General features: G+C 37.9%; 1 pseudogene; it reads left to right on the forward strand.

The window, feature by feature from the left end:
* Window positions 1-955: 955 nt before the first annotated feature.
* LOC129683486 (U2 spliceosomal RNA) lies at window positions 956-1122 on the forward strand (annotated as a pseudogene).
* The last annotated feature ends 8237 nt before the right edge of the window (window positions 1123-9359 follow it).

A 9359-nucleotide genomic window follows, 5' to 3' on the forward strand; every position in this document is an offset into this window, starting at 1 on the left:
GGCTACTGTCCTCTTACTTGTTTTCTCCTATTTCCAATGTCCATCCCCTTTGTCTTTCTAGATGAGGATTGATCATCTTACCTCTGGACCTCTTTCTTGTTTATCTTTTTTAGGTGTACATATTTTAGTATGTATATCCTATCTTATACATCTATATAAGTGAGTATATACCATGTGTGTCTTTCTGCTTTTGGGATACCTCACTCAGGATGATTTTTTTCTAGATCCTACCTTTTGCCTGCAAAATTCATGATTTCATTGTTTTTTTATTTTTTATTAATTACACTTTATTCATTTTGTATCCCCCCCATAAGCCCGTCCCTCCTCCCCTCCTGATCCCACCCTCCCTCCTGTTCCTGCATGCATGCCCCTCCCCAAGTCCACTGATAGGGGAGGTTCTCCTCTCCTTTCTGATCTTAGTCTATCAGTTCTCGTCAAAAGTGGCTGCATTGTCCTCTTCTGTGGCCTGGTAGGGCTGCTCCCCTCTCAGGGGGAGGTGATCAAAGAGCAGGCCAATCAGATTATGTTAGAGGCAGTCCCTCTTCCCATTACTAGGTAACCCAGTTGGACACTGACCTGCCATGGGCTACATCGTTTTTAATAGCTGAGTAGTATTCTATTATGTAAAAGTACCACAATTTCTGTATCCATTCCTCCGTTGATGGACATCTGGGTTGTTTCCAGGTTCTGGCTATTACAAATAAAGCTGTTACAAATATGGTTGAGCAAATGTCCTTGTGTCCTTGAACATCTTTTGGATATATGCCTAGGAGTGGTATAGTTGGATCTTGAGGTAGCACTATTCCTAATTGTCTGAGAAAGCACCAAGATTGATTTCCATAGTGGTTGTACCAGTTGACATTCCCACCAGCAATGGAGGAGGGTTCCCCTTTCTCCACAGCCTCTCCAGCATGTGTTGTCTCTTGAGTTTTTGATCTGATGGATATAAGGTGAAATCTCAGGGCCTTTTGGCTAAGATCAAGTGTAGTATCTGTTCTTTCATTTTATATTTATTGATTGCTTACTTATTATGCATTAAGGGCTGATCTAAGCTGTGTGAACACAGAGGGAAGCCAAGGAGACAAGGTCCCCTGACTTCTTCGAGCTTTCATTCCAGTGGAAAGAGGTAATTTAGGTAATATCAGATATAAAGATGATAAGAGAGAGGTACTTGGGAATCCTTTGGAAGTCACTTGAGGTATCATCCTCTAGGAAAAGTTTTGAGAATCCAATTCATGAGAAAACAGAAACCTCAAGAAAAACAGAAGCCAGATGTGTATGCAAAAAGAGGGAAGTGAAAATGCAGAGTGTTCAAATAGGGAATCGATTAGGGAACACAAGCAAAGTATTGTGTCTAGTTAGGTATTCAGTGGGACCAGGGAAATGAGTTATATTACATAGGCTATAGTCATGGTCCCCATTAAACACCTGGGAATCTGCCTCTGGAACATAAATAATTTTTATTAGGACCACTCTCCAAATCATCTTTGAAGAGTGAATATGACATAGGCTGCAAAAAAGCAAGATATGTGTAGTTTAACTTCCAAATGTGCCAGCCATCTCCTGAAGAGCTGAAGTGGCTTTTGTGACTATTCCTCTCTCTGTGTGTGTGTGTGTGTGTGTGTGTGTGTGTGTGTCAGTCAGCGAGAGAGAGAGAATGCCTGCGTGAAAAGAAAGAAGGAGGGGTCAATTTTAATCTCATTTCCTTATTAGTAATAAAGTTAACCTAAGTTTTACAACTATCTTTTTCCTTCTAATTTCTGGTTTCATGTCTTACTTTAGGGATTGCTGATGGGTCACACATGAGAGATCCTCAAATGAATTATGAATTTCATTTGTTTTAAAGAATGTCTTTGCTCAGCATCCCTATGAAATATGTATTTGCTGGATGATTGGCCTACTGATAGAGATGATGGTAGGTTCAGTATGTGTTTGTCATATACAAATATGAGTGTGCTCTTCATGGTTGCAGGATTATTCTGTATCTTGCCTCTAATAGTGGTTACATGATCTATACGTGTGAATAAACTGATTAAAAAACTACTAAAAGCCATTGTGTCTATGTCTACAGCCTGCTTTGGATACTGTTCATAGTTATGCATGTGTACCTTACTAGAAAAAACTGTGTGATGCTTACCTAAGCCTTCTCTGTGCTGCACTCCCAATGCCCTGGGGATTAATAACTATTTCACTATATATCTGTGAACATATATCTTTCTAGTGGCATATATGGTCCACGATCCTCTGTGTACTTTCCTTGGATTATTGTACCCACTCTGGTGACAAACATTGATTCAGAGAAAATAAGAACAATAGAACCGTTATTTCCTTCCAACCTGAGTTCCAGGTCGGAAATCCTAGACAGCTTCTAAGACTCAGCACAGGAGAGGGTTTATCCTCTTTTCTTACCACAAATGGATTCCGGATTAAGAACAAAATTTTTTACACGTGTTTTATCTTCTCAAAATATTTTTAGGTACTTCTTTGGTTCTCACAGCATGTGTCCTCACTGGTGAATTACTTGTACCCTTATTCTAATTTGGTATGTAAAGGTGTCGAGGAGAAGTTAAGTGACTTTTTCTGAGGTCTACAGCTAATATAATGGAAGAATAAAATACTTGGGCCACATCTCCTGACATGCACTCCAGTGCTTTGCAGCAGGCTCTTACTGTTTTCTTAAGTTGAATACACACTGGTGAATTCATGATACAACACAGGAAAGTAATTTACAGCACATGCTGTGTTTATTCTTTGTTTCTAAAGCACCTGATTAAACAGCTCTTAAAAGAAACTGACATGAATTACTTCTATATTCTTTGGCATTTTAAAAAGGACACTGAAATGTTATGTTTTGTTCACTCATTTCACCTGTGCTGTTTTCATTTTATCTGTTAGTTTGTGCTTTAAATTCCAGGTGATAAGGGTAGTAAATCTGACATGATATGAGATGGTATATAGAGCCCTCTTCTTTTCCTTCCTTCCTTCCTTCCTTCCTTCCTTCCTTCCTTCCTTCCTTCCTTCCTTCCTTCCTTCCTTCCACCTTCCTCCTCTTTCTCCATTCTTCTTCCCTCCTCTTCCTCCTTTCTCCTCCTTTTCTTCCGTTTTCTCCTTCTCCCCCTCTTTTCTTCTCCTCCTCTTTCCTTCTCTCTCTCTCTCTCTCTCTCTCCTTTGTTTGGCTTTATGACCAAAAAGAGAAATTAAATTCTTGGTAAGGAAAAAAAAAAAACTCCCTGAAATACAAAGTGTCCACCATCTGTTTCCCTCATTTCTTTGGATCTCTTAAGATCGGCTTATCTCTCTTGGCTCTTGGAGTCTTAAATTGAAAACATTGCTTTGATTTATGTAAGCTGCCTTGATTTATGCACTGTTAAAATGAATATCAGATGGCTTCATACTTTTTCAAAGGCAATAACTCAAACAGGTAAACTTTATCATATCTGAAAGTCATGATACTGAGACATGTGTATTAAATAACGTTGCTTAATTGTTTCAACTACCTTGGTATGTGAGATTTGGCCTCAACAAAAATTGACTTAAGTTGAATTACAAGACTTACATCCAACACATATTTATTTTGTGCCCAGATAGACATAGGAAGCTAAAAGGTCCTTTCACCAAGGAAGTTAGGTAAAGATAACAGATAAGTTCCATTTTTAAAGAGAAGCAGATGACTGGAGGGAAAGGCACCAACAAAGAAAAGGTTGTTCTTGGAAAGAACAAACTGAAAAATTGGCTGTACCGTGCATCGTGAATCCTTCAAGAGGAAAATGATAATCGAGTAAAAACTAAACATTAAGCAAAATGCCTGGAGAACTTTTGTGAGATACTTTCACAGGAAATTTGAAACTGATGAAGCTCAAGGACATGCAAAGCGACTGCTGAAATTAATTTCTGAGCGCAGTCCTGTTTTTTAGATGAATGGTCTGATGAAGTGGAAGACTCTAGGCACTACCTTGTCCTATAATCCATGGCCACAGTAGCAAGTGTGCCCCTGCTTCACTAGACCAGTAAACAGTAGATGAAAAGGACTGAAAAAGAACTTGTCATCTTGTAAAAACCAGTGCTGTTCCTGAGGTCAGGAGAATGTATACGTATTGGAGGTGTTAGCTGTCGAATTACAGGTTTAAGTTTTGTGTACATACTCTCTGGTGAAATCAAATTTTATTAAATTAATATCTTACACTTTCATGTGTTACAGCACAAATAAAACCTTGCAAAAGGAGCTTTGCAGACAACATAGTGGGTTCTGTGACCCTACTAACTCTTTAACTTCATAATTTATGTAGATCCTTGAACCTCCCATTATTTATTTGAATATAGCTGCTCACCAGAAATGTAAGGTTTACTGACATTTGTTTTGTTTTGTTTTTTTCCACCCAGACTATGGATCCTGGAGACTGTGTTCCACAGTGACATGATAAAATCTCTGATGAGCCTTTGTAAGTATACTTACTTCCTCAAAGCTCATCTAGACAAATATCTGTGGTGGTGGTTGTAGGAGTAGGATAGAGAGAAGGAGAAAGAGAGGGAGATTGACATAGCTACACTTTTAGCTGATAAACTTGGTCATCTTTTGAGACAGAAAGTGCAGGTATGTTCTTAGTAGACGGGACTGAAATGAAAGAGGGCTTTCGTGGTTCTATGGACTCATTTCATTGGCTAGCTTCCCCTTGTCCTGTCCTCCCATGACTTCTACTACCTTAGGCATACATGTGTGCAATTTTGATCTTTACCACTCTCCTGAATCAGAGACATGAATCTAAGGGAGTATGCAAGTGCAAATAAATGCAGCCACTATTAACGTCAGTAGATATTTCTCAAAGACACGGAACAGGACTACTATATGACCTAGTTATACCATTCTTGGGAAGATATCGAAAAAACTTTAAGTCAAAGGACCAAAGAAATACTTGTACAACACATCTGCCTTTATTGTTGCATTACGCACAACAACGGTCAATTGATTTGATCAAATGTCCATCAGAAGATGAACGAGGAAAATGATGTGCATAATCCAACAGAAGCTTATGCTGACTTTAGTAAACAGTTTAGAATGCTAGCATGCCTTGCTTCCAAGTAAGAATCATCTTGAATAACTGTACTAGTTTGTTTCTCACCAAAACCAACTTGGGGAGGAAAATTTATTTGGTTTACAGGTTACAGTCGATCATGGAGGGAAGCGAAGGCAAAAACTCAAGGGGAAACTTAGAGGCAAGAACTGAAAAAGAGTATTTAGAGGAATGGTCCTTACTGTCTTCCTCAGGTTTGTTCAGCTTCCTTTGTTATCCAGGCTAAGTCTGCCTCCCCAGGAGCAGCATTGCAAGCAATGGGAAGCCCTCCAGTTAATCTTTAATCAAGACGATGCCCCCATAGACTTCAATACAGACCAGTCTGAAGGTGACATTTTCTCAAAGCTTTCTCTTCTCAGATGACCCTGAATGACTCAATTTGACAAAACACTAACCAGACCAATAACCTACCACCAAACTGATTAAAGAAAATTATTTAAATTTCTTGATTTTTTTAGTAATACTTTTTGTCTTAAGAAATAGAAACCAGTATTGTTGCTCTATAGTACAGCTTGAGATCAGGGATGGAGATACCTCCTGAAAATCTTTTACTGTAGAGAATTGTTTTAGCAATTCTGGGATTCTTGTTGTTCCATATGAAGGTGAGAATTTTTCCTTCAAGATCTCTAAAGAATTGTGTTGGTAATTTTATGGGAATTTCATTGAATCTGTAGATTGCTTTTGGTAAGATGGCCGTTTTTACTATATTAATCCTGCCAAGCCATGAGCATGGGAGATCTTTCTATCTTCTGATAACTTTTTCTAATTCTTTCTTCAGAGACTGGAAATTTTTTTCATACAAGTCTTTGACTTGCTTGGTTAGGTTCACACCAAGGTACTTTATGTCCTTTGTGGCTATTGTGAAGGGTGTTGTTTCCCTAATTTCTTTCTCGGCCCTTTTGTCCTTTGTATACAGGAAGGCTACTGATTGCAGGTAAATGGTGGGATCTGGAAAAGATCATCTTGAGTGAGCTATCCCAGAAGCAGAAAGATGCACATGGTATATGCTCACTCATATAGACATATAATATAGGATAAATCTACTAAAATCTGTACACCTAAAGAAACTAATCAAGAGGGAGGACTCTTGCTAAAATGCTCAATTCCTATGCAGAAAGGCAAAGAGGCTGAGCATCAGAAGAAGGAGAAAAGAGGGAACAAGTCAGGAGCCTGACACAGAGGACCTCTGAAAGGCTCTGCCCTGCAGACTATCAATGTAGTTGCTGAGACTTATGGGCAACCTTTGTGCAGAGTGCAGGGAATCTTAGGAAAGAAGTGGGAAACAGTAAGATCTGAAGAGGACAGGAACTCCACAAAGAGAGCAACAGAACCAAAAAATCTGAGCACAGGGGTCTTTCCTGAGACTGATACTCCAACCAAGGACTATGCATGGAGATAACCTAAGACCCCTGCACAGATGTAGCCCATGGCAGTTCAGTATCCAAGTGGGTTCCATTGTAATAGGAACAGGGACTGTTTCTGACATGAACTGATTGGCCTGCTCTTTAATTACCTCCCCCTAATGGGGAAGCAGCTTTACCAGGCCACAGAAGAAGACAATGCAGCCACTCCTGATGAGACCTAATTGACTAGGATCAGAAGGAAGGAAAAGAAGACCTCCCCTATCAGTGGACTTGGGGAGGGGCATGCATACAGAGGGTGGAGGAAGGGAGGGATTGGGACAGGAGGAGGGAGGGAACCACAGGGGGATACAAAGTGAATAAAGTGTAATTAATAAAGAAAAGAAAACCTGGAAAAAAATAGAAACCAGGGGCTTGAGAAATGGCTCAGTGGTTAAGAGCACTGGCTGCTCTTTCAAAGGACCAGGGTTCAATTCCCAGCACCCACATGGCAGCTCACAACTGTCTGTAACTTCAGTTCCAGGGGATCTGACACCTTCACACAGACATGCTTGCAGGCAAAATACCCATGTACTTAAAATAAAAATAAATAAGTTATTAAAAAAAGTCAGGCATGGTGGTACATGCCTTTAAAAAAAAGAAATAGAAACCAACACACACACACACACACACACACACACACACACACACACACACACACAGATGTCAAAACTAAAAAGAAAGTAAAAGGAACAAAGCAAGTAATATTTTTAAGTAGGTCTATAAATACTTATAGATAGCCAGTTAATGAAAGAATTATCTTTATGGATTTTCCAACCAAAATGGGAACAAAACTAGCATGCTTTTACTCAAAATTGCTTAATATGCACATACGCTTAGCTTCATAATAAATCACTGATTTGACATTGTAGCATACTAACTGATAACATGTTCACTGGACTATTTGGAGCTTGTTTTTCAAGTTCAGTCATTAATAATAATGTGACGGCAAATTTTGTGGTAAATGTAGCATCTGCTTTTCAGCTTGGCAGAAAGCGAGGAATTCATGTACATAAATGGGAAAAGAAAAAGAACCCAAACTCAGAGTATATGTGTGTAGCACCATTAATTCAAAGCTTTGACTATATAACACAAGGAGTCAGATAAAGATGGATGAAAAAAATGAATGAACAAGAACATTTTGACGTTTCCCACTTTTCATATGCATTCTATGCCATGAGTTATAATCCAAGAGTATTCTTTTATACTGCTTCTAAAAGGGGCTATCAGTTTGGATTCCACAGCTTCAAACATAGATTCTCAAAATAAGCTAGCATTTGAATCTAAAAGCTTTCACTTTGCGGTGCCAAATGCTTCAGAACAGACCGTAAGATTTAGTAATTTAAAAGAGGATTAATCTAAACTATGACAAAAACATATTTGTGTTTCAACAAAGATATGAGACTGTAGGTGCTCAATTTTTTACTTGAAATGTTTGCTTTAAATATTTTTAATTATCCTTTGCTCCACTTGAAATGTCTATCCTTATTTACATTTCATTTAAGTCTCTAGGAACAGTGCTCATTTTGTCATTTTAAATGCATTTTATTGGTATAATTTTAAAAAATGGTACTTAAAATAAGGTATTGCACACATTCCTTGCAGAGAGGATGTCACAATCTCAGTATCATGTGTTTCGCTGTCACCAGCAGCAACAGAGGTCAGTCACAGGAGAACGACTTCTTTGAACATCATTTTGAGGTACTTGAAATACACCGTACTTTCATTTTTATATGTGATAATGTAACCAAAATGTTATAATTTTTGGCTTCATATCACATTGCACAGAACACTAACATTCAATATAGAGCAAAACAGCCTTCATTTTAAGACAATTAACAGACCAAATGTGGGGGAAGTCAGAGATTTAAAGGAAAAAAAAATATTATATTTATTTTACTGCAATCTACTTTCCATGGTATTAGGAGAAGCACAATGAAAAGGAAGAATGACTGAGAGTCTCTGATCAAATCTTCCCTGAATTACTCCATAAAACATCCAGAAAATACTAATATTGTAGTTCATAAGGCAGGCCTAAATCACAGCTTTAGTAATCAATCTCTTTGTCTATCATTATTTTTCAAAAATATCCGGAGATGAGGATTGGGTAAATATTAATTTACTCTGAACATTCTGATCACTTAATCATTTAAACTGGATATCAACAATATTCTTGGAGTTGGGTGATTGAGGAAATTGTCCATTTTATATCTATGATAATTTTTGAAACAGCTAATGTGAAGAGATGTTTAACACGAAACTTGGTTCTGGGAGGATTAGATTATTAGCCACAGTTCAGTATTTCTAAGACAATTCCCAGATGTGAGTATTAAAGTATGCTTAATATAAACACAGACCCCCTACCTATACCTTAGGCTATGACATAAATATAACAGATTGCAGATAAAGCTGTTCTTTAAATGGCTTCCTAAAATAAAAACATGAATGCTGAAATATAAATTTATAATTGATATGGTTATTCACATTTAATAGGAGAGAATCCGAGAACTGAGGTCAGTTTTGCATCAGGTTTCATGGTGACAATAGGCTGGACCTACTTAAGCCAGAGTGGTTGGCTTGCCTGGTCAGATAGTGGTTCATGAAAGAGCCCAGATACCAAGAGATGAGGCATTTTAGTTCTTGGATCCCAGTCACGTTCTCTTCAATAACCTTAAATAAGATTCTCATGAGAACAGAACTTGTTTAACGTATTCAGCCTGGGAACATAAATTAAAACAGACAGTTAAAATTATATGTTTGCTTTAATTGTGCATAAAAACAAACAACTCATGCTCAGATCTATTTCTAATATTAGAAATACAAATAAATTTATTGAAGTAAATAATTCTAGTAGTAGACATTTCTTTAGTTTGCCGATGAGGAAAGGTTA

Source organism: Psammomys obesus, unplaced genomic scaffold (assembly GCF_907164565.1).
Source record: "Psammomys obesus unplaced genomic scaffold, mPsaObe1.curated_primary_1811, whole genome shotgun sequence".
Classification (NCBI taxonomy): Eukaryota; Metazoa; Chordata; class Mammalia; order Rodentia; family Muridae; genus Psammomys; species Psammomys obesus.